Source organism: Orcinus orca, chromosome 5, assembly GCF_937001465.1.
Source record: "Orcinus orca chromosome 5, mOrcOrc1.1, whole genome shotgun sequence".
NCBI classification, from domain to species: Eukaryota; Metazoa; Chordata; class Mammalia; order Artiodactyla; family Delphinidae; genus Orcinus; species Orcinus orca.
In genome coordinates, this window is record NC_064563.1 from 129,082,721 (window position 1) to 129,106,582 (window position 23,862).

The 23,862-nt window shown below is 35.2% G+C and overlaps 1 pseudogene; it reads right to left on the minus strand.

Moving 5' to 3' along the window:
* Window positions 1–818: 818 nt before the first annotated feature.
* On the minus strand, window positions 819–1,633 carry LOC101274233 (39S ribosomal protein L1, mitochondrial-like; annotated as a pseudogene).
* Window positions 1,634–23,862: the final 22,229 nt, after the last annotated feature.

A 23,862-nucleotide genomic window follows, 5' to 3' on the forward strand; every position in this document is an offset into this window, starting at 1 on the left:
AATGACAAGTGATGCTGAAATTTCTCAGAAATATGTGATGTTAACAATAAAAAGCTGTGTTGAAACCTACTGACTCCTAGAACTTATTTGGGGACAAATTAATCCATTTCCTCAAAATTATTTGCTGGGGACTAAAAATGACAAGGCAAAATCACTGCTTGCCAAACATTGATAATATAAGTGTGAAATGTTATGCATGCTAAATTATACACAAAGGTTCATGGTGACCTGTGAGAGTAGGACAAAGTCTGAGCTGGGCAGTTGTTGGAGGGATTACGTTGTTATGTTGCAGGACATAGTTTATAGATTCTCAATAAAAAATGGGAATTAAAATTTAAATACATATGGATTCCCCAGGGGCTGCATGTAGTGTATAATGATTTTTCTCACAATTTCAAAACATCAACAAAATAAGTGTTGACATTTGGGTCCTTTTCAATATCCTGACTTCTTTTTATTAAGGATTGGACACGGAAATTTTTATTTTCTTATTTTTGCAATTATAAGACTTTCTTTTTTGGTGTTAAAATTCACTTTCAACTGTGCACATCAAGAAATAACAAGGCACCAAATATAGAAATTTCATAGTTTTATTATTTTCTCTCTTGCTCCTTAATCTACTGAAAGTAATTTCATAAACCAACACTTCTAGGCAACATTTATTTTTCTTTCGTTGATTTTTGCTTGTTTAGACATCAAAGACTCCATCTTTAGTAAAAGTCTTCACTTGGACTATGAAGTAAAGCATGTACCACAGAGGATCCCCAACTCAGAGGTCTGTCCTACAAACTTCACTGATAATTGTTTGCACACTGCAGCTATCTGGTCATTTGATCCAATGTTGCTATTATGGTCTCCAGAAAGTTCTCTCTTTCTTCATCTACCTTAATTTTATGCCCATTTTTAAGTAACTCAAATTTGGGGGATGTAATAGCCAATGGAATTTTGAATAAGCTTGGAAAATCTTTTTTTTTCAGTTTCTTCTTTAATGGAATAATCTCAGGCATTCCTTCAGGAACAGCCACTTAAAAATCTGCATGAATTTTATAATTCAAAATCTTCTGAATGAGATTAGTTCCTTCTGCAAACGCAGCTACATTTTCTTCTGCTATTTTAATCTTTGATGCATTCCTTGTAAATATAGCAACTTTATTAGTTTCTGAAACCAATGGATATGGAAAACAAAGAACACTGGCAAATGACTCCACTTTTTTCTTTTCCTCATGTACTGTATCCAGTGTCAAATCAAGATAAACACCTTGCTTTGGATTAATAGAGTCCAGAATTTGAAATTTCTTAAGTAAGTGAATAGCTTTATTAACCTTGTATATTTGCTGTGGGTTCAAGTGTTTTAAATGCATACACTCAGGATTTATTTTCATATAGTGGTATGACTTGTTTTTTAACTCATCTTTTCTTTTTTTCAATCTGATGCTTTTCCTTTGGCACCATTTTTATGTTTTTTAACCTTTAAAAAAATTTTGCAGACTTTATAGCAGCAACGCAAGGTCTGTTGAGCATGTGAATGTTTACAGGAGAAGAATAAAGAGATAACTGATAAACCATCTTTGAAAAGACTATGGCTTTGATGATGTATCAAGATTCTGCTGAGGTGTCATAGGGATGTCATCATGTTGACCATTCTGAATTATGTTGACCTATAACCTTTTTATTTTCAAATTTGCCAAAGCAAAGATCACTTTATTATGCATTCTAATTTTAACTTTTAGAGTTTTTTACTATTATTGTGGGGATATTGCTATATGAAAAACTCCAGGTTAAAAACAATTTATGTTCTTCTCTTTATATTGATGAAATAGAATGAGGATGTGGCTGATTTGATGAATTTTGCATAACTTGACCATTCCAATAATTCCTATCAGAAATGACACCATTTTTCTCAGTTCTCTAGCCATCCTTAGAAGCACATCTTTAAGAAGATTTTGAGGCTAAAAAAAGTATGGCTAATATTAGTTACTCTGCTACTGTTCTCTCTATCAGCAACACTATGTAGACATCTAAACTCTACAAGATAACAGAAAAATAATTGGACTTCTTTCTCACATTGCCATGGAATGGTGTTTTCTTTTATTTTATATGTTACATTTGCTACTGTAATTTTTCTTGAACTTCATATTCTGTGAGTTTGATACGGTACATTTTAATAAGCAAGGAATAAACTAGTGTTATGCCAAGAGGATGGTGAGAGTGGAGTGCACTGAAAGGGGACATAACATTTAATTGGCTACTATGTATTATTGGAAAGTAATTTGGTACCTGACCTGTTTAAAATTCATATATATATATATATATATATATATACACATATATATATATATATATTCAAATTTGTTGTTTTGGTGAAGCATGAAACCATAGCGCTGTTTCTCGGGGGGGAATTATATATGTACACACACACACACACACACACACACACACACACTCTTTAAAGGATTTATTGGTTTCATTCAACACTAAAATTAAAGTTTCCTTCTTTTCTCCTAATTTTATTTGAGAAATGGCCCCACAAATCCCTAAGTTAATTTTTTCTACTCTTTTAACTTTCAATGGATTTATAATGATCAGCTCACAGAAGGTTTTTCTCTTTGTTACCTCATATGAACAATTAAATTCTTCTTGGTTGCCCCAAATCCATTTCACATTTTGACTTTTGCACATATATATTAAAAATCATCTTGCTTCCTATAAATATATTTTAATTTCGTTTGTTTCGCTTTTCTATGTTATATACCATTGTCTCCATTTAAGTGTAGAATTTAAATTCATTGTCCATAATAACACTGATTCTGGTCATATCAGTGAAACCTCCCACCATAATAACAAGAAACCAATGAGCAAGAATTCTATGTAGTATCTCTAAGCACAATTAACTGACTTAATAGCATACCAGGAATGCAAAATCATTTAAATTGTTAAGATAAGATCTGGTAATTTGTCTTTTCCCCATTAAGCTTACTGCATTTTGGTGTTTGATGATTAGAATGAGGAGGGGAATACACACTGTAATTGTTAAGGCCACAAATAAACCTGCACTCCAGTCATTAATAACAAGCCATTGGTGACTAAGCATTCAGCGCATACATAATTATTACTGTCAGCTGAAAGGGTAGAGAAGGTCCCCAGAGGTGCCTCTTTATATGGCTTTCACAGCACTAGAAATGCCTTAACATATAAAACACCTTTTCTTCTAGACGGAAAAATCTCTTAAATCCACCTATCAGATTTATAGTCTGCATGTCATTAAGCCTGTTTCTAATACTGTTTTAGAGGGTTTTGTGAGGTGTATTGGCTTGAAAACTTAAGAAAAAAAAATCACTTTATCCAAGGAGATTCTTTTACTTTCCTTGGTCCAGTTAAAGAACGTATGATTTCATAGACAGGTATTTTTCTTATTCTAACCCAAGGGTTAGAATTCTCCATTTTATTTTATAAATAAGGGAACTCTCAATGAGAAAGCTACTTTCTCCATAGTAGAAGTGCTCCCCAAATAAAATAGATCATCCTCTATTATTCGCTTTTACTCTTTTTTTTAAAATTTTTATTTATTTATTTTTTTAACATCTTTATTGGGGTATAATTGCTTTACAGTGGTGTGTTACTTTCTGCTTTATAACAAAGTTAATCAGTTATACATATACATATGTTCCCATATCTCTTCCCTCTTGCATCTCCCTCCCTCCCACCCTCCTTATCTCACCTCTCCAGGCGGTCACAAAGCACCCAGCTGATTGCCCTGTGCTATGCGACTGCTTCCCACTAGCTATCTACCTTATGATTGGTAGTGTATATATGTCCATGCCTCTCTCTTGCTTTGTCACAGCTCACCCTTCCCTCTCCCTGTATCCTCAAGTCCATTCTCTAGTAGGTCTGTGTCTTTATTCCTGTCTTACCCCTAGGTTCCTCATGACATTTTTATTTTTCTTAAATTCCATACATATGTGTTAGCATACGGTATTTGTCTTTCTCTTTCTGACTTACTTCACTCTGTATGATAGACTCTAGGTCTATCCACCTCACTACAAATTGCTCAATTTCGTTTCTTTTTATGGCTGAGTAATATTCCATTGTATATATGTGCCACATCTTCTTTATCCATTCATCCGATGATGGGTACTTAGGTTGTTTCCCTCTCTGGGCTATTCTAAATAGAGCTGCAATGAACATTTTGGTACATGACTCTTTTTGAATTTTGGTTTTCTCAGGGTATATGCCCAGTAGTGGGATTGCTGGGTCATATGCTAGTTCTATTTGTAGTTTTTTAAGGAACCTCCATACTGTTCTCCACAGTGGCTCTATCAATTTACATTCCCACCAACAGTGCAAGAGGGTTCCCTTTTCTCCACACCCTCTCCAGCATTTATTGTTTCTAGATTTTTTGATGATGGCCATTCTGACTGGTGTGAGATGATAGCTCATTGTAGTTTTGATTTACATTTCTCTAGTGATTAATGATGTTGAGCATTCTTTCATGTGTTTGTTGGCAGTCTGTATATCTTCTTTGGAGAAATGTCTATTTAGGTCTTCTGCTAATTTTTGGATTGGGTTGCTTGATTTTTTGTTATTGAGCTGCATGAGCTGCTTGTAAATTTTGGAAATTAATCCTTTGTCAGTTGCTTCATTTACAAATATTTTCTCCCATTCTGAGGGTTGTCTTTTGGTCTTGTTTATGGTTTCCTTTGCTGTGCAAAAGCTTTGAAGTTTCATTAGGTCCCATTTGTTTATTTTTGTTTTTATTTCCATTTCTCTAGGAGGTGGGTCAAAAAGGATCTTGCTGTGATTTATGTCACAGAGTGTTCTGCCTATGTTTTCCTCTAGGTGTTTGATAGTTTGTGGCCTTACATTTAGGTCTTTAATCCATTTTGAGCTTTTTTGTGTGTATGGTGTTAGGGAGTGATCTAATCTTTCTCAACATTTATAGTCAACATCTTGGACAATAGAATTTTGTTGTTTTTGTTGTTGTGGAAGCTGTCCTGTGTACTGTAGAATGTTTAGCAGTAACCCTGGCCTCTACCCACTAGATACCAGTAGCACCTTCATATCCCCAGTGATGACAAGCAAGAATGATTTCAGACATTCCCCATTGCCATTATTGTTGTATCTGCTAAAACTGCATCTTTGCTGTGCCAAATAGATTATCTTTTCTTCCCAATTCACATACTTTCCTTTAGAACACTGATGTTCAAGGATTAGTTCTACTATGGTCTGAATGTTTGTCTCAAATTCACATGTTGAAATCCTAATGCCCAATGTAATGACATTAGGAGGTGAAACTTCTGGAAAGTGATTAGATCATGAGGACCCTGCCCTCATAAATGAGATTACAAAAGGCCTGAGGGAGCTCCCTAGACCTTTTTACCACGTGAAAATACAACAAGAAATTTGTGACCTGGACAGTGGCTCTCCCCAGACCGTGCTGGAATCCTACTCTTGGAATTCCAGTCTCCAGAACTGGGAGAAATAAATTTCTGCTGTTTATAAGATTCCCAGTCTGTGGTATTTTGTTATAGCAGCCTGGATGGACTAAGTCACATCCTTATCTCTGTAAATAATATTTAAATATTCATGAGAGTTATCCCTTTGATTTTTTTGGTGTGTGTGTGTTTTCTTTTATTTTTTGGGGGGGTGGTTGTGTTGTTTTCTTTGTTTTCATTTTTTTTTTAGCTTAGTTTTCTTTTGGAGTTGGTGTAGAAGAAGTAGAGGAGTAGAAGGAAAAAAAAAGTGTAGATAATGGAAACCCAAGAAATTCTCAGTGGCAAACTCCACTCCATGTTTGATTCAATTGTCAAAATGTTCATAGAGACTAAAAGCAATTAGTTTGAATGACTAGAGCGTTGTCAAAGGAGACAGTAAGTTTAAAAAACTGTTAAACCTCTGAGCATATTTTTAAAAAATGCAGAAAAATAGTCCCATTAACTCTGCTTTGTTATGCATTAACCACATAAGAAGAAAAATGGGTAAACCAAGCATAGTCCCAGAGAAAGTGGTCTGGTTATAGAAATAAACCAGCAATTCTTGTCAATTCAATTTCCTATCTTCAAATTTATGCTGTTATATTTTAGTTAGCATCACTTCCATACATTCAGCTGCCATTTATTTCTTACTGAAACAATTGAATAGCCTTGGGTATTTATTAGGGATTAGACAAGAAAATAGAACTCCTATTTGTTGTAGTATGAAAGGCTTTAATAGAGGAAAAGAGAGGGACACACAGTCATTAGTGGAGCAAGGATCCTACAGACAAAAAGATGTTTTTAGATTGTAGCACTGAAGGGATGAGCCTTAAAAACTCTACCAGATGGTGCTGGGAAACTGAGAAACTTCTGGGTATTTCCCACTGATGATCTCAGCATGCAACACTGACATGGATAACTTAAGATAAGTTAATTTTTTTTTTTTAAATAGTGAGTAACAGAGAGAGAGAACAGGAGAGAGGTAAGTAAATCGATACTGTAAGGATGTTTCATATGGAAGTTCATAAACTACTTCAATAATCAGGCTCACAGTTTCCTACGGTACAGAAGATGATAATATCAGATTATCCTATGCTCATTTTAGCTTCTAATTCACCAGAAAAATTCTCTGGGATTTGAGTTCCATCTCTGATACTGCGGATGTTTCTTTCCTCCTGGTATAGGGAAGATTTCTTTCACGTGGGAGTTTTGTCTTCTGTTTTCAGAAGGGAAAGGGGAGGTCAAAACATTCTTCTTTTATCTGCTGTTTTTCATGTACCTTTAGCTCAAAATAATCTTCATGCCAAAGTAGCATTTCTGAGGGTGGCATACTCTGCTATCCTTCATTCCTGCCCCCCACTCCACTTTTGAAATTTCCCCAAGAAATTTTGCCATCCAGAAACAGAGTTGATGGATTGTTCCAAACCTCACTGAAACAGTCTTAGTCTTGAGAATAGGTCAGTTGAGTTAAACAGTAGTGTCTTATTTCAAGGGGCAGTGCTGTAAATGAAAGTAGGGTGAGGGTATCTAAATTAGGCCTTTTTATGGTGCTACCAATCAGGCATTTAATGAGGGTCATTTCTATGGAAACAAAAGAAAAAATTAAAATTCATGGTTGTAGAAAACTCAGTTTTTAGTTCACATGGCAGTCAGTCTAGAAAATTTTTAGATATTGGACTCTAAGCATCTTTCAGTGGTGGACTGAGGATAGTAGTGGCAATCTGATAAATTTCCTGGTTTATAGATCAAATGTCTGGCAATGGCATCTGGTATTCCAGTGAACTTTATGAGCGACCCATAAATAGTAGGCACTGAGGCTGTCCATACATGATCTGTTGTGGTGATTTTTCTAATGTTTATATCAAGTTATCCAGTTTTTGCTTGCAGGGTTTTGAAAGAAAGTTCTTAGTGATTTCAAATCAGAAGTGTCAGGGAAAATTGTCTACTGGCCTTAGCAATGGTGAGGTTCCTTTGCATAGTTTTACAAGTGATGCATTGACTAAGGGGAGTCTTGAGGCAGAGAAAAAAAATATGGCAGGTGACACCTGGATCTGGGGAAATATGATTATAGTAGTTGCCATTTGGGAACTCATAAAAAAATTGGAAAGATATCTGAATATTCCACATGAGCAGAAACTTATTGGGGGTGATGTAAAAGTGGCTGTCTGCTCATAGGAATACACACATTCAAGCAAGGGTATTGAGATGTCTTATTCAAACAAGTTCATACTGTAATAAAATGGTGGTAATTATTAAAGATAAAATAACTTTTTTTAAATTTACTTGCAGAGAAAATTTAAAGCAACAGATAAAAATATTTAAGAATTATATGTGGATTTCATCCTCACATCTATTCTGTATATAATATACTTAAGACAATTTTTCTGTGGTTACATTTATACACACATATTTATATTAAAAATACACACATGGATATGTGTATTTGTGTGTGTGTTATATATATATATAATTTCATAATTGCAATACCTTCAGAAAAATGAAAACACAAATTTTGTGTGTATGTATACAATATTCACAGAGTCAAATATTTGAGTTGAAATGAGATATTACATCTAAGTGCATTAGCATTTTATATTTTCATTTCTTAATTGATTTTTATAAGAATCTCTAAAAATGAATAATGTTCCATATTATAACTGGATACAATTTAAAATTCAATTTATTTTACCATATTAAATTCTCTTTAGTATAAATATTTGATTCTTCTTGTGACTAGTACTAAATTTAACTTTAATGCAAAACGTTTTAAAATGAAATATATAGTATTACTTTTTTCATTGAGATTAACAGTATTATAAAGGTTTTGGAAAAATATAGTCATACCCTATTCACCCCAACAAAAATATCTCTTTCTCTAAATTATGAAATTTCAGAGCTTTAATGAAGCTTCAGCCTTTATCATGTTAGGGTAGACCATCTCTTAACAGTAGTTTAGAGACCAATATTATTTTTAGTAGACAAAAAACAAGTTAATATTTTGTAATAATAAAATGAAAATAAATTACATTAAGAATTTTACTCAATCTTGGTTCCAACAAATTTCACTAGGAAACCTCTTCATTTTAATGACTTTCAGAAGTGCTTTTACATTATTTAGTTCTCTATCTTGTTTCATAACATTCAAAATGTTCATGAATGTACTCTTTAAAATAATTATTCTTGGGATTCCCTTGGTGGCACAGTGGTTAGGAATCCACATGCCAGTACAGGGGACATGGGTTCAAGCCCTGGTCCGGGAAGATCTCACATGTCACAGAGCAACTAAGCCTGTGTGCCACAACTACTGAGCCTGTGCTCTAGAGCCCACGAGCCACAACTACTGAGCCTGCAAGCCACAACTACTGAAGCCCGCACACCTAGAGCCTGTGCTCCACAACAAGAGAAGCCACTGCAATAAGAAGCCTGCGCACCGCAACAAAGAGTAGCCCCGGCTCGCCACAATTAAAGAAAGCCCACGCGCAGCAATGAAGACCGAGCGCAACCAAAAATAAATAAATAAAATTTTAAAAAAAGTATTCTTTGTCGTCAATATTTCTACTGAACACTAGTTTTTCAATGGATTTTTTAAAGTTATTGACAATGTCAGTAAGCCCAGTAGAATAATTATGTATATAAATTTAAAATCTTAGTTCCCACTCTGATGAATCTCTACTTATCTGAATAAGTAGAATAATTCTATGTAATGTTCTATAATTCTATTTATTTATTTTGGAGAAAAAGAATGAAACTTGTAATTTCTAAATGGTCACTTGGCATGAAGATAAGTGGTGATACATTTCAAAGTATTGTAAAATGAACTTTACAGCTCAGAATTTTTATAGTATGTTGTCAATTTTTTGAGGGTCTACTTTGAAAGAACATCAAAGGTATTCCCCCAAAATATATTTCCAGACAAGTAAATTTTTTCTATAACTGCTAAACAATATTTTTCTTAAAAAAATATTAAAGACATATATATTTAGATAGATAGATACATATATATAGAGAGACACATTATATGTAAGTCATACATGTAGTAATTTTATTGATTACATGCATTTTACTATTGGACTAGACAATTTTTGACTTAACTTTTGGCTTTATCTTTATATAATGTATATTTATTATATATTACATATGAACACATGCATACATTTTTCTTTTGCTGTAATCCTGAAATACAATAGCCTCTTAGCAAATGACGGAATGAATTGTTCAATGCCAGATTTTACATTAAATATCTAAAACAGTGGGGTTATAATTATATGTTATTCATAAACTGATAAAATCATATTTTAACACTTAAGGATATTGACAATGAGAAAGAACAATAACACCTATAGATATTCTAAATAATACTAGGGAAAATATAAAATTGAACTCATAAATTGCTGGGTTTGATTCCCATTAAGTTTATGTTCTGATGCCTGTGATATTTTCTACCATGTCCAAACTTCTAGAGACATTTTGAAAAACATAAACCAGTAGTATAATATCATTCATCTTAGACTGCTTAGATTGCTATGCAGATTAGACTTTTTAATATAGTATTTAAAACACTAATCCTAGTGTTTCATATGTAGTAGGATCTGCATTTATTTTAATACATAGATATGATTATATGCATTATGTATATGCCATATATTTGTACATAAATTCTCTATCTAAAGCCTAATAGAGGTAGTATAACTTGTATGTATGAAAAGACTGAACAAGTCATCCCATGTCTTTCATAGGCACATCAACATACACCAGCCTGCAATGTCTGTATGCTTTTTCCACTAAGGAACTGAAACAGTCTTCCAATCTTTCTTAGGAAGAGGAAGACAAAATGTTTATTTGTAATTATGTAAAGTACAATACTTGTTGATTACAATTAACTCAGGATAAATCAAGAGATAAAAAAACAAATTCATATTATTTTCATGTTTTACAGAATGTTTATGTTGTTGAATTTTCAGATAAAACAGACTTTTCTGTCTATCCAGGATATTCTGTCATATATTTTCTATTTTATAGTGCATGTAAAAAAAGTATTAAAAAACTTATTTAGTATTTCCTTTGTCTCTAATTCCAGAACTTTGAATGGCTTCAAGATTTTGATATACTAATAAGGTTATTACCCCTCTCCAGGTTCAAAATTTGCATAGGAGCCATGTGATAATGATGCACCTTTGCTGAAAGGATGAGGCAGGTGTGTTTTTCAGTAGGCCCTTAATGGTGAGTTTGGATTTTTCTCACCTGCCAAATCATGAAATTTTCGTAAAATTCATTAAACTAAAAAAAAAAAAAAAAGAGAGGCTTTAACTTTTTTTTTTCAATGATATGTGTTTATTAGCTTAATCACATCCCCTTTCTTTTAATGACCTAATACCCTAGGAAATAATTGCTTGTAGGTATCTATTCTCCAACTATGCTAAGGTTTTTCATTTTACCATATACTTCTTATTATAGTAATATAATAATAATATATTATTACCAATGATATTTCTTCTACTTTTAGATTGTCATGATTGTTTTGCCATGAATCACAACAGCTCAATCATGACCTTATTTTTTTCATTAGTTATTTTTCATAATGTATTAATCCTTGAAATAAAAATAAAATTAGAATCTCTGTAATCATATGTCAATTCCTCTTCTCCTCCTATTCCTTTGCCTCTCTGTTTCCATCTTGACTATCATATCCTTAACTAGTCAGTGTGACTTCAAATCCATTATGTGATCTTCACAACTGGGTCCTCAGAACTACAAAACACCGATGAGCTCTAATTAATGTCCCAGGTCCTTTTTATTAAATGAAACCTGATACGTTTTAACTTGTGGGTAAGTATATATTCTGACTTGGCCAGGTTGTCACATAAAGCAGTCTGCTCTGCTCAGTTACAAATGATGCTCAGTCTTTGTTCATTAAACTTGGGGATGATTGTTGCATGCAAGAAGGCTCTGTATGTGTCTTCACTCTATAGGATGAGGTGATGGTAAAGATATTCTAAATTTCTTGAGCAGGAAGAGTAACCTCCTGACTAAAGACAGAGCTGGAAATATATCTCCTTGTGTGAAGTGCCATGACAATGCCTGTTAAACTTTAAAAGGTTCTCCCTGAAGCATTAGGTTTGGTCAGTATTGCCCATTAACTTCTTAGTCAATGTTATATGGGTGATGGTAGATGTGCATACATTACATATGTTGCAAATCTGTTAAATCTAAATTTACTATTCATTTTAAGATTTCCAAATGTTCCTTGATTCTTGTAAAACAAAATGATAAATAGTATTTGCAACCAAAGAGCTTATGGAGGAAAGACATCATCAACTTGTAAGATCTGTGTTAGTCATTTTTTCCTTCCTATTTACATATGGATGCAGTATACAAACACACATACAGGCACAGTTGCTTCTATGTAAAATAATCTTCTGTACTGCAGCAGCTGGAATAATAATATGCCTGTTTGAATTGAAAACACATTTCAATTTATTTTTATTGATTTTTTTTTTTACTTATACATCAGGTAGGAAGGGACAAAATATTTTGTCAGTTCAATTTCTATAAAATTAGCTTCCTGATAGTCCCAAATGAGAGATTCTTTCAAAATTATTAAAGTAATTGAATAATTATTGATTCACAGACACAGACACAATGATTGAAACAGACTGATGTAATGATGCTAGTTTCACACATAGGCAGTGGGAAAACCATTTAAAAAAACTTTTATATAAAGTAAATTATCTATAGGGATTAATGATTTTTTTTTCTTTCATTTGTTGTTTTCTTCCTTCCCCAAAAAACATGGTGTCATGTAGTTAGCTGGAAATTTCCATATAATGTCTATAAAGTCTAAGCCAAATTACATTTAGAAATAAAAACATATAGGGAAGAAATTGTCCAAGTTGACATGGAGAGCAATTCACTAAAGCACTAATTAAATTAACTGCAACACAGAAGCATTGATGCTAGAAGAAGGAAGGGGAAAAGAGCATGTGTTCATGAAATCTGTTGCAGAGTTTTTGTCCTAATTTGAGAAAGTAACTCACAAATATAAAACATAACACTTTCGAGCTTAGTGATAACTAACTTTATGGCCCCAGCACTTAATAGTTAAAATTTTCCAATAATGGCTGGAGGATAATAGGAATGATCAATAACAATCAAAGTTTTTTCTCTGGAGTTCCAAAAAATCCCCAGTTGTACAACACAAGTATAATATGACCACATTCATCTTTGCAAGTTACTCAATAATATAAAATTATATCTATTTGTTTGCCTCTATATCTCAGTATTTACATAACTTATAGTACAGTTCATTTTGATAAGGTTACTATTTTCTTGTGGAAACAAATCCTAGCATTTTATTTTTGACCATCAGGTTAAAAAATAAGCAATACAGATGCAATATTTCTCACAGTGCTTTACTCTTCATAAGTTATAATTTTCACTATATGTTTGGGATAGTAAAAATGAAATTTTCATGAACTTTGTTTATCTTACCTTTCTTTTTCATTTGTACCCGCACCTGGAAAAGGAAAGTTTTTTTTTTTTTTTTTTTTTTTAAAGAGCATCCTTGAGGCAGACACTTGAATTACTAAAGAAATTAAATACCAGCAAAACTAGTCTACACACACCCTCCATAGCTATAAAACAGAATTTGGAATAGAAATCTGTTGTTGCTGTTTTGTTTTGTTTTGCTTTTTGGTCTTCCAGGATTTTGCCTAAATCCTAAACCAGAGGAGAAAGGAAACAAATAACTCCCATATTATTAAAAAAAACAAAAAACAAAAAAACAGGGCTTCCCTGGTGGCGCAGTGGTTGAGAGTCCGCCTGCCGATGCAGGGGACACGGGTTCGTGTCCCGGTCCGGGAAGATCCCACACGCCGTGGAGCGGCTGCGCCCGTGAGCCATGGCCGCTGAGCCTGCATGTCCGGAGCCTGGGCTCCACAACGGGAGAGGACACAACAGTGAGAGGCCCGTGTACCACGAAAAAACAAAAACAAAAACAAAACAGAAAAACAAACAAACAAAAAACCCAGAACTACAATTAAGGTCTTATTAAGAAGTGACCACATTAGTCACTTATGTTTAGCCTTTACAAAAAGAAAGGTAAACGTTCATTACAATGGAAGATTTTGTGAAGAATCCTCCCATTTTTAGTCCTTGAGGAGACATGTTTGCAGATTTTTACAAGAAAATGGGAAAAGCATCTCTCTCTTTCCCTATCTGGAAGTTGCTGAGTTAAACACGACATGTGTTGTCTGTACGGTTATATGAACCCAGGCATTTAGCAGGGTACTCAAAAACTTTGGGAAACCATCATGAGTCTTCAGGAATTCAGGGAAAGTAGAGACTAGTGTCTACTTTTCACCTTCTTCTCCAAAGAGCTCATAACAAAGGATTCAAATTTGAGCCTATTCTCTGAGGGAGTCCTCTGACAGATCAGAGAACCTACAACCAAGTAAAGGACACTGTTACTTTTCTCTACCAATCCCTTTCCTTTCCTCAAGCCTTGAGTATCCAGAGTAGCAGGATAGGAAGGAGAGAGGGTAAACCAAAGATGAGCAGTGACCACATCTCCTTGATGACCTCCCCATACAGGTCATGGGCCAGGCTTAACCTAGAGGATGGAAGAAATTTAAAATTGAATACAAGATTAAAGCATCAGTTTAGATTGGACTGTCTTTCACATACCTGAAAATGACATTGAACTTAAGCTAAAAGGTACTAGAAAACTATGAAACCATGTAATGTGTGAGATCTATAGACAAGGGATGGAAAAGGGAATTCTGATAAAATATGTGTAAAGACCATGGAGGGAGACAAATGATTGAAGCCATAATTATCAGATTGTCTGTTAGCACATTCCACACATTCAGTGAACAGACTGCCTATCAGTAATTATATTTCAGGAAACTCCTCTATTAAGAATACAGTGAAGTAAAGGATTTAATAATCATTCACTCATCATGTTTTCCTTGTTGTCAATAATATAATATTGTTTGGGAAAAATATTTCATAGAAAGTTTTCACGTAGACACAAATATAGATGTGTACACTACTATTACAATATGTCTCAAGTATTACCTACGGAAATACTCTAAAAATACCAGCTTCATCCAAACAACCTTTCACACTGTCACAGAAGGCACAGAAGGTCTTGAAAAACAAGTAATAGAAAACTAAATAACCAAAGACAATCATCATTACATCAAGGAAAGTCAGATGTAATAAGCTAACAAAAGAAGGTTTAATGCTCCCAAGAAGGTATCAGTATCTCTCAATGAAGCCAGGAGTCCTGATGAACACATGTCATGAAGGGTTGTTGAAGAGGGAAGATTATTAGAAAAGAAAAAAATGGACAACAAAGTTTCTGATTCAGATTTGATGATATTCTATTATGATTTACATTTTTATATTTATTTTATTGAATCTTATACGATCATAAAAATGCATGTAGAAAAAATAATCTGATGTACCTAATTAGACACATCTGATTAAAGTTCCTATGAAACAGAAATAGAGAGGAATTTCCTAAATCTGTTGAAAAATAAAAATAATAAACCAAATGCACAATAGACATTATACTCAGTGGTATGTTGCCTACTATTATGACTTCTATCCAACACTGAACCAGAGATAGTAACCAGTGCATTAATATCAGAAAGTTAAAGAATAGAACATATGCTTTGCAAAGAAGAAAATCAGACTGCCATATCCAAAGTTAATGTACTAATATAGCTATATTAATTTATTATAATAAAAATGTTTATCAATGTTTTATATAAAATCAGTGTAAAAAAGTGCATATTATATACTAACAATGAATATTTAAAATGTCCTTTTAAAAATATTCCATTTAAAATATTGATAGAATGTGATATATTTAGAAATAAATCTGAAGTTGTTTAAAATCTTTAAGGTGAAAATTATAAGACTTAAAAGAAATGTATAATACATATTTCCAATAATAATGATAGCTACAAATTTAATGTCCAGAATATATAACAATTATAATGCACTGAGATGAAAAATATCTGGAAAAAGAAAAGGCAAAACATATGAACTATACTTTTATTAGCAAGGAACCATATTGATTTTTAGGAAAATACAAATTAAAACCACAAAGATATAATTTTGCAATCTTCAGATTGACAAATGATAACAAGAAAAAGAGAAAGAAAGAGTGAGAAGAAAGAAGAGGAGGAGGAGGAGAAAAAGAGGAGAAAAAAGGGGAAAAATGGTCATTAACCTGTATTTGTGAGCGTTCAGAGCTCTTATTTGGTACAACTTTTTAAAACTAGCATTACCTATTAAGGTAAACATGACTATACACTACTACCCAGAAACTTCTTTGTTAGGTATATGTCTTGAGAAACTCTTGCTCATTTACACAAAAATGCATTTTCATTCCCTGAAAATTGCTTGAATTTCTACATTGCACCAGGCACTGATCAAGATGTTGAAGATATAACAGTGAACAAAACAAAGTTCCCTGCATTCATGGAGCCTACATTCAAGTGGGAAGAGACAAATATTAAACCGAGGAAGTAAAATAATTCTGATGTTGATAAGAAAAATAAAGCAAAAAAGGGTACCTCAATAGTGGAAATTGATGAGACATTTTCTTTAGAAATGGCAGTTTGAGAAAAGATCTGAATGAGGTGAATGAGGCAGCTATGCATGTCTGTGAACCAGGATTCCAGGCAGAGGAAAGAGCATATGCAAAGTTGCTGGAACGTGATTGCCTAGAGAGCTGGAGGAGCAGCATTTCAGAAATTCTTACAGCAGCTGATTTTCTTAAGAAAAGTGAAACAACTCTAACTTATATCAATAATAGAATGGATAAATCATGTTACATTTGTTCAAAAGAATGTTATATGGCAATTAAAATAAATTAATAAACCTGATAATTCTTTTTTTATAAATTTATCTATTTTATTTGTATATTTTTGGCTGTGTTGGGTCTTTGTTGATGAGTGTGGGCTTCCTCTAGTTGCAGCGAGCGGGGGCTACTCTTCATTGTAGTGTGCAGGCTTCTCATTGTGGTGGGCCTCTCTTGTTGCGGAGCATGAGCTCTAGGCACGAGGGCTTCAGTAGTTGTGGATCACAAGCTCTAGAGTGCAGGCTGTAGAGCGCAGGCTCAGTAGTTGTGGTACACAGGCCTAGTTGCTCTGCAGCATGTGGGATCTTCCTGGACCAGGGCTTGAACCCGTGTCCCCTGCCTTGGCAGGCAGATTCTTAACCACTGTGCCACCAGGGAAGCCCTAAACCTGATAATTTTTAAAAAGGTATTAAGGAGTCTGATTCCATTTTTGACATTTGAGTGCTGACAGCTCCTCCCTCACCCTTCTTGACCAAATCTGAACAAATCAATAAAAAAGCCCAGGTTCTCCCTCCTTTGGTGCCAGTGGGAAGTTCAGATTTGTAATACTGTAATTTATAATAGGAAATATATATTTTGTCTTATGGCACACAGCTCCTAAAACCCTTGGAATTTCCAGTGGTGAGAATAATTAAGGTGTCTTTTGTTATGTTAATGAAGCGACTTTGGAACCACAATTAAAGATTTTGGCTTGTTACCAGGAGAACCAATCATGTGATTAGAGGATTTGAACTTTTAATCTCATCCCCTTAACCTCTGGGGACAGAGGAGGGTCTGGAGGCTGAATCAACTGCCAGGGCTTATGATTCAATCAATCATGCTTATGTAATGAAGCCTCTGTAAAAACAGAAAAGAATGGGGTTCAAAGAGTTTCCAGGTCGGAAAAGCAGACTGCTTCCACGTGCTACCATACCAGGCCCCAAATTCCATGAAGACAGAAGCTCCTCTGTTCAGGACCTCACCTTATATACCTCTTCATCTGGCTGTTGATTCACATCTTTTGATATCCTTTGTAATGAATCAGGAATCTAATGAGTAAACCATCTTCCTGAATTCTGTGAGGCACACTAGCGAGTGAATCAAACCAAAGGAGGGGGTGGTGGGGACCTCTGACTTACAGCTCATTGGTCAGAAGAAAGGTCACAAACTAAACTTGTGATGGGCTCTGAATGGGGGGGGGCTGTCTTGTGGGATTAAGCCCTCAATCTGTGGAATCTGATGCTATCTCTGGGCAGATAGTATCAGAATTGAGTTGAATTGTAGGACCCCTAGATAGTGTCTGAGAATTTCTTGGTGGTGGTTGGGAGGGGAGCAGGGGGGACACAAATATTGAAAATGGTACTAGAACCTGCAAACCCCAGATCAGTCATGGAAACACTCATTTGCCTCATACAGGCAAATCCAGCCTTTAACCATAGTAACAGACAAAGCCAGTTCTCCCTCCTTGTTCTTTCAACATATTTCTGGACCCGTGTGTTAGCTGCCTTACTCTTTCAGAAAACCTTATTTGAGTATAAACCTTTTCAAACCTCTTAGTCCAAGTGTGGCATCTCAATATCTGTACTAGATTTTAGGTGGGAGATTCCATCTTGCCTCCATGTGACAACTACAAGATAATTGCCTCAGAAAGCCATGCACCACTGGGAGTCTCTCTTCTCTTGCTTTGGTTTGCTAGCTGGCTGTATTTCCTGCTGTCTAGAGTATTTTATTTTTGAGTTGTTTTGCACTTTGAACTATGCTGCTTTGTGCTAAATTTACTTAGGTCCATCAAGCTTGTTACAGATGTAGCTTATCTAAATCAGAAGTCTTGATGCTAGTTTCGTTTTGTTTTGTTTTGTTTTTGTGGTACATGGGACTCTCACTGTTGTGGCCTCTCCCGTTGCAGAGCACAGGCTCTGGATGCACAGGCTCAGCGGCCATGGCTCACGGGCCCAGCCACTCCGCAGCATGTGGGATCTTCCCGGACCGGGGCACGAACCCGTGTCCTCTGCATCGGCAGGCGGACTCTCAACCACTGTGCCACCAGCGAAGCCCTTGATACTAGTTTTTAAGAACAGCATTAAAGGATTAGGGCTCTCTTTACACTGACCCTGGGGCAAGTGCCTCAATGTGGATTTATTAATATCTCAGACTGAAACATTTCTCAATTCCATCATAAGCAGTGACTGAAACTAGGCTCCAGAGAAATACTCTATCCATGTGACTGTTGGATTGATGTCCCAGCCAGGTTAAGATTTCCATCCTGTAGAGCACACAGGAAGACTGACAACCCTGCAAGACCCACTGGGTGCCAACTCCTATGGAGGAAGGGTAGTCACTATGTGGTGTACTAATTTTTACATTCCTAAAAGCAGGTGGCTTGCTAAGACACTAAAATAAATAAATAAATAAATAAATTTTAAAAATGTCTTTTCTGTCAGTGTTACCTATTCCTCTTTTACCAGAAGATCATGATCCTTCTGGTTACAAGAAAGAAATCCAAGACACCATCCTGGCACAGCCAAAGTATGAATTCAAACTTGACTTAATCCTAAGTCCCTAAACTCAGTAAAGCTACAATTACTATAGGAGAAGCTCTTAAATTTTATAATAATTACTTGAGATTCTCTGGAGGAGGAAGGATATACATATAAGCAGAGTGAAGAGGACTCATCTAAACCCCCTGCATTATATATAGAACTATTAAAAAAATATATAAAGAAACTAGATACAGGGTGAAGAAACAGAAAACTGAGTCATATGTCTGCAATTTTCTAATTTCGATGCGAGATTCAAAATTTACTAAAAGAATTTATATAAAAAGAAAAATAAAATGGCACTGATGGTTTTGCTGCCTCTACAACATAGTTCACAAACATAGGTTGTGAATTAATTTTTTTTTTTTTTTTTTTTTTTTTTGGTGGTACGCGGGCCTCCCACTGCTGCGGTCTCTCCCGTTGTGGAGCACAGGCTCCGGACGCGCAGGCTCAGCGGCCATGGCTCACGGGCCCAGCCGCTCCACGGCATGTGGGATCCTCCCGGACTGGGGCACGAACCCTCATCCCCTGCATCGGCAGGCGGGCTCTCAACCACTGCGCCACCAGAGAAGCCCGTGAATTAATTTTAAATTGTGTTGAAATTTACCAGGTTGCAAAACTTCATGGCCTTAATTAATATTAGGGCATAAATTATAGTTTATTCTGTGAATCTCAAAACTTTTAAAAATAAATAATTTCTTTATTTAGGCTGCATTGGGTCTTCATTACAGTGTGCCGGCTTCTGATTGTGGTGGCTTCTCTTGTTGCTCAGTAGGTGTGGCACACAGTCTTAGTTGCTCCGTGGCATGTGAGATCTTCCCAGACCAACGATCGAACCCATGTCCCCTGCATTGGCAAGCAGATTCTTAACCACTGTGCCACCAGGGAAGTCCCTGAATCCCAATGGTTTTAAACAAAGTTTCCTCTTTAATCTGAGAGGAGTTACCAAAGGTAAAATAGAGGAAAACAGGTATACTCCACCTTAACCATGAGAACTCTTGTTTTGCCCAAATTCATCATAGTCATAAAATATTCTGTCATAGACAAAGGCACTCTGACTCACCAAGCAAAAAATTAAATCAAACAGTTATGAAGAGTAACTAAGTAGTAATAGATTACATTAAATTAAACTAGAATTAAGAATTACCTTAAAATTAAAGCAATTAGAGAAAGAAGCACATAAAAAAAACCCAAAGTTAGCAGATGGTAAGAAATCATAAAGATCAGATCAGAAATAAATGAAAAAGAAAGGAAGGAAACAAGAGCAAAAATCAATAAAACTGAAAGCTGGTTCTTTGAGAAGATAAACAAAATTGATAAACCATTAGTCAGACTCATCAAGAAGAAAAGGGAGAAGACTCAAATCAATAGAATTAGAAATGAAAAAGGAGAAGTAACAATGACACAGTAGAAATGCAAAGGATCATGAGAGATTACTACAAGCAACTAAATGCCAATAAAATGGACAACCTGGAAGAAATGGACAAATTCTTAGAAAAACACAACCTTCTGAGACTGAACCAGGAAAACATAGAAAATATAAACAGACCAATCACAAGCACTGAAATTGAAACTGTGATTTAAAATCTTCCAACAAACAAAAGCCCAGGACCAGATGGCTTCACAGGCAAATTCTCTCAAACATTTAGAGAAGAGCTAACACCTATCCCTCTCAAAGTTTTCCAAAATATAGCAGAGGGAGGAACACTCCCAAACCCTATGAGGCCACCATTACCCTGATACCAAAACCAAAGATGTCACAAAGAAAGAAAACTACAGGCCAATATCACTGATGAACGTAGATGCAAAAAATGCTCAACAAAATACTAGCAAACAGAACCCAACAGCACATTAAAAGGATCATATACCATGATTAAGTGGGGTTTATCCCAGGAAGGCAAGGGTTCTTAAATATATGCAAATCAATCAATGTGATAAGCCATATTAACAAATTGAAGGACAAAAAACATATGATAATATCAATAGATGCAGAAAAAGCTTTCAACAAAATTCAACACCCATTTATGATAAAAAACCTTCCAGAAAGTAGGCATAGAGAGAACTTACCTCAACATGACAAAGGCCATATATGACAAACCCACAGACAATATCATTCTCAATGGTGACAAATTGAAACCATTTCCACTAAGATAAGGAACAAGACAAGGTTGCCCACTCTCACCACTATTATTCAACATAGTTTTGGAAGTTTTGGCCACAGCATTCAGAAAAGAAAAAGAAATAAAAGGAGTCCAAATTGGAAAAGAAGAAGTAAAACTGTCACTGTTTGCAGATGACATGATACTATACATAGAGAATCCTAAACATGCTACCAGAAAACTACTAGAGCTAATCAGTGAATTTGGTAAAGTAGCAGGATACGAAATTAATGCTCAGAAATCTCTTGCATTCCTACACACTAATGATGAAAAATCTGAAAGAGAAATTAAGGAAACACTTCCATTTACCATTGCAACCAAAAGAAAAAAAAAAAAACAAAAAACCTAGGAATAACCTAGCTAAGGAAACAAAAGACCTATATGCAGAAAACTATAAGACACTGATGAAGAAATTAAAGATGATACAAAGAGATAGAGAGGTATACAATGTTCTTGGATTGGAAGAATCAACATTGTGAAAATGATTATACTACCCAAAACCATCTACAGATTCAATGCAATCCCTATCAAACTACCAATGGCATTTTTCACAGGACTACAAGAAAAAAAATTCACAATTTGTATGAAAACACAAAAGACCCCGAGTAGCCAAATCAATCTTGAGAACGCAAAACGGAGCTGGAGGAATCAGGCTCCTTGACTTCAGACTATACTACAAAGCTACAATAATCAAGACAGTATGGTACTGGCACAAAAAACAGAAACATAGATCAATGGAAGAGGATAGAAAGCCTGGAGATAAACCCACACACATATGGTCACCTTATCTTTGAAAAAGGAGGCAAGAATATACAGTGGAGAAAAGACAGCCTCTTAAATAAGTGGTGCTGGGAAAACTGGACAGCTACACATAAAAGAATGAAACTAGAACACTCCCTAACACCATATAGAAAAATAAACTCAAAATGGATTAAAGACCTAAATGTAAGGCCACACACCATAAAACTCTTAGAGGAAAGCATAGGCACAACATTCCATGGCATAAATCACAGCAAGATCCTTTTTCATCCACCTCCTAGGGAAATGGAAATAAAAACAAAAATAAACTAATGGGACCTAATGAAACTTAAAAGCTTTTGCACAGCAAAGGAAACTATAAAAAAGACAAAAAGACAGCCCTCAGAATGGGAGAAAATATTTGCAAATGAAGCAACTGAGAAAGCATTAATCTTCAAAATATATAAGCAGCTCATGCAGCTCAATATCAAAAAAAAAAAAAAAAAAAAAACACCCAATCCAAAAATGGGCAAAAGACCTAAACAGATTATTCTCCAAAGAAGATATACAGATTGCCAACAAACACATGAAGGATGCTCAACATCACTAATCATTACAGAAATGCAAATCAAAACTACAATGAGGTATCCCCTCACACTGGTCAGAATGTCCATCATCAAAAACTCTACAAACTATAAGTGCTGGAGAGGGTGTGGAGAAAAGCGAACACTCTTGCACTGTTGGTGGGGATGTAAGTTGATACAGCCACTGTGGAGAACAGTATGGAGGTTCCTCAGAAACCTAAAAATAGAGCTACCATATGACCCAGCACTCCCACAACTGGGCATATACCATGAGAAAACCATAACTCAAAAAGAGTCATATACCACAATGTTCATTGCAGCACTATTTACAATATCCAGGACATGGAAGCAACCTACGTGTCCATCAACAGATGAATGGATAAAGAAGATGTGGCACATATATACAATGGAATATTACTCAGCCATAAAATAAATGAAATGGAGTTATTTGTAGTGAGGTGGATGGACCTAGAGACTGTCATACAGAGTGAAGTAAGTGAGAAAGAGAAAAACAAATACTGTATGCTAACACATATATATGGAATCTAATAAAAAAAGACATTGTTCTGAAGAACCTAGGGGCAGGACAGGAATCAAGATGCAGACATACAGAATGGACTGAGGGCACGGGGAGGGGGAAGGCTAAGCTGGGACAAATTGAGAGAGTGGCATGGACATATATACACTACCAAATGTAAAATAGATAACTATTGGGAAGCAGCCACATAGCTCAGGGAGATCAGCTCAGTGCTTTGTGACCATCTAGAAGGGTGGGATAGGGAGTGTGGAAGGGAGATGCAAGAGGAATGAGATATGGGGATGTATGTATGCATATAGCTGATTCACTTTGTTATACAGGAGAAACTAACACACTATTTTAAAGCAGTTATACTTCAATAAAGATGTTAAAAAAAAAAACAATTACTGACACCATTTAATCAGCAACTGGTGGATACCTTGCCATCATAGATTCAGCTATATTCCATTCAGGACCTATGCCTTTCAAGTATAGTGTGCCTTCACATTCAAAAAGACTTGGTACACCTTTATCTGTCAACCCATGGGGTGTAATAGCTGTTCCATCACACACAATATTTGCAGAGAAAGGCTCAACTGCATCCAACTTTCTCCAGGAACACAGATATATCATCACAGCAGTAACATTTTTCTGTGAGTACGTTCATTTGACATACAAAGTCAGGACATACAAATACTCACAAAGGAACTCTAAAAAAGAACAGGCTACTGCCACACATAATGTACTGGTCCCCACTACTTCAATAAATTTTGTGACATCATTTGGTCAGTTGATGAGACATTTCATCCTGACTTGTTAAGAAATAACTGCTGAACTGGCACCCACAGTATTAAAATGAACTCAATATCTTTTAGGGCTTCTGGGGTTTTAAAAGAAACATATTCCTTATTTAAAATTTTGCTAAAGCCCAGAAATGCCCTTATTCATAATTTGACCATCTTTGAATGGCCCTCCTTCCAACAAAAACTCTAGAGTCTGTCCAA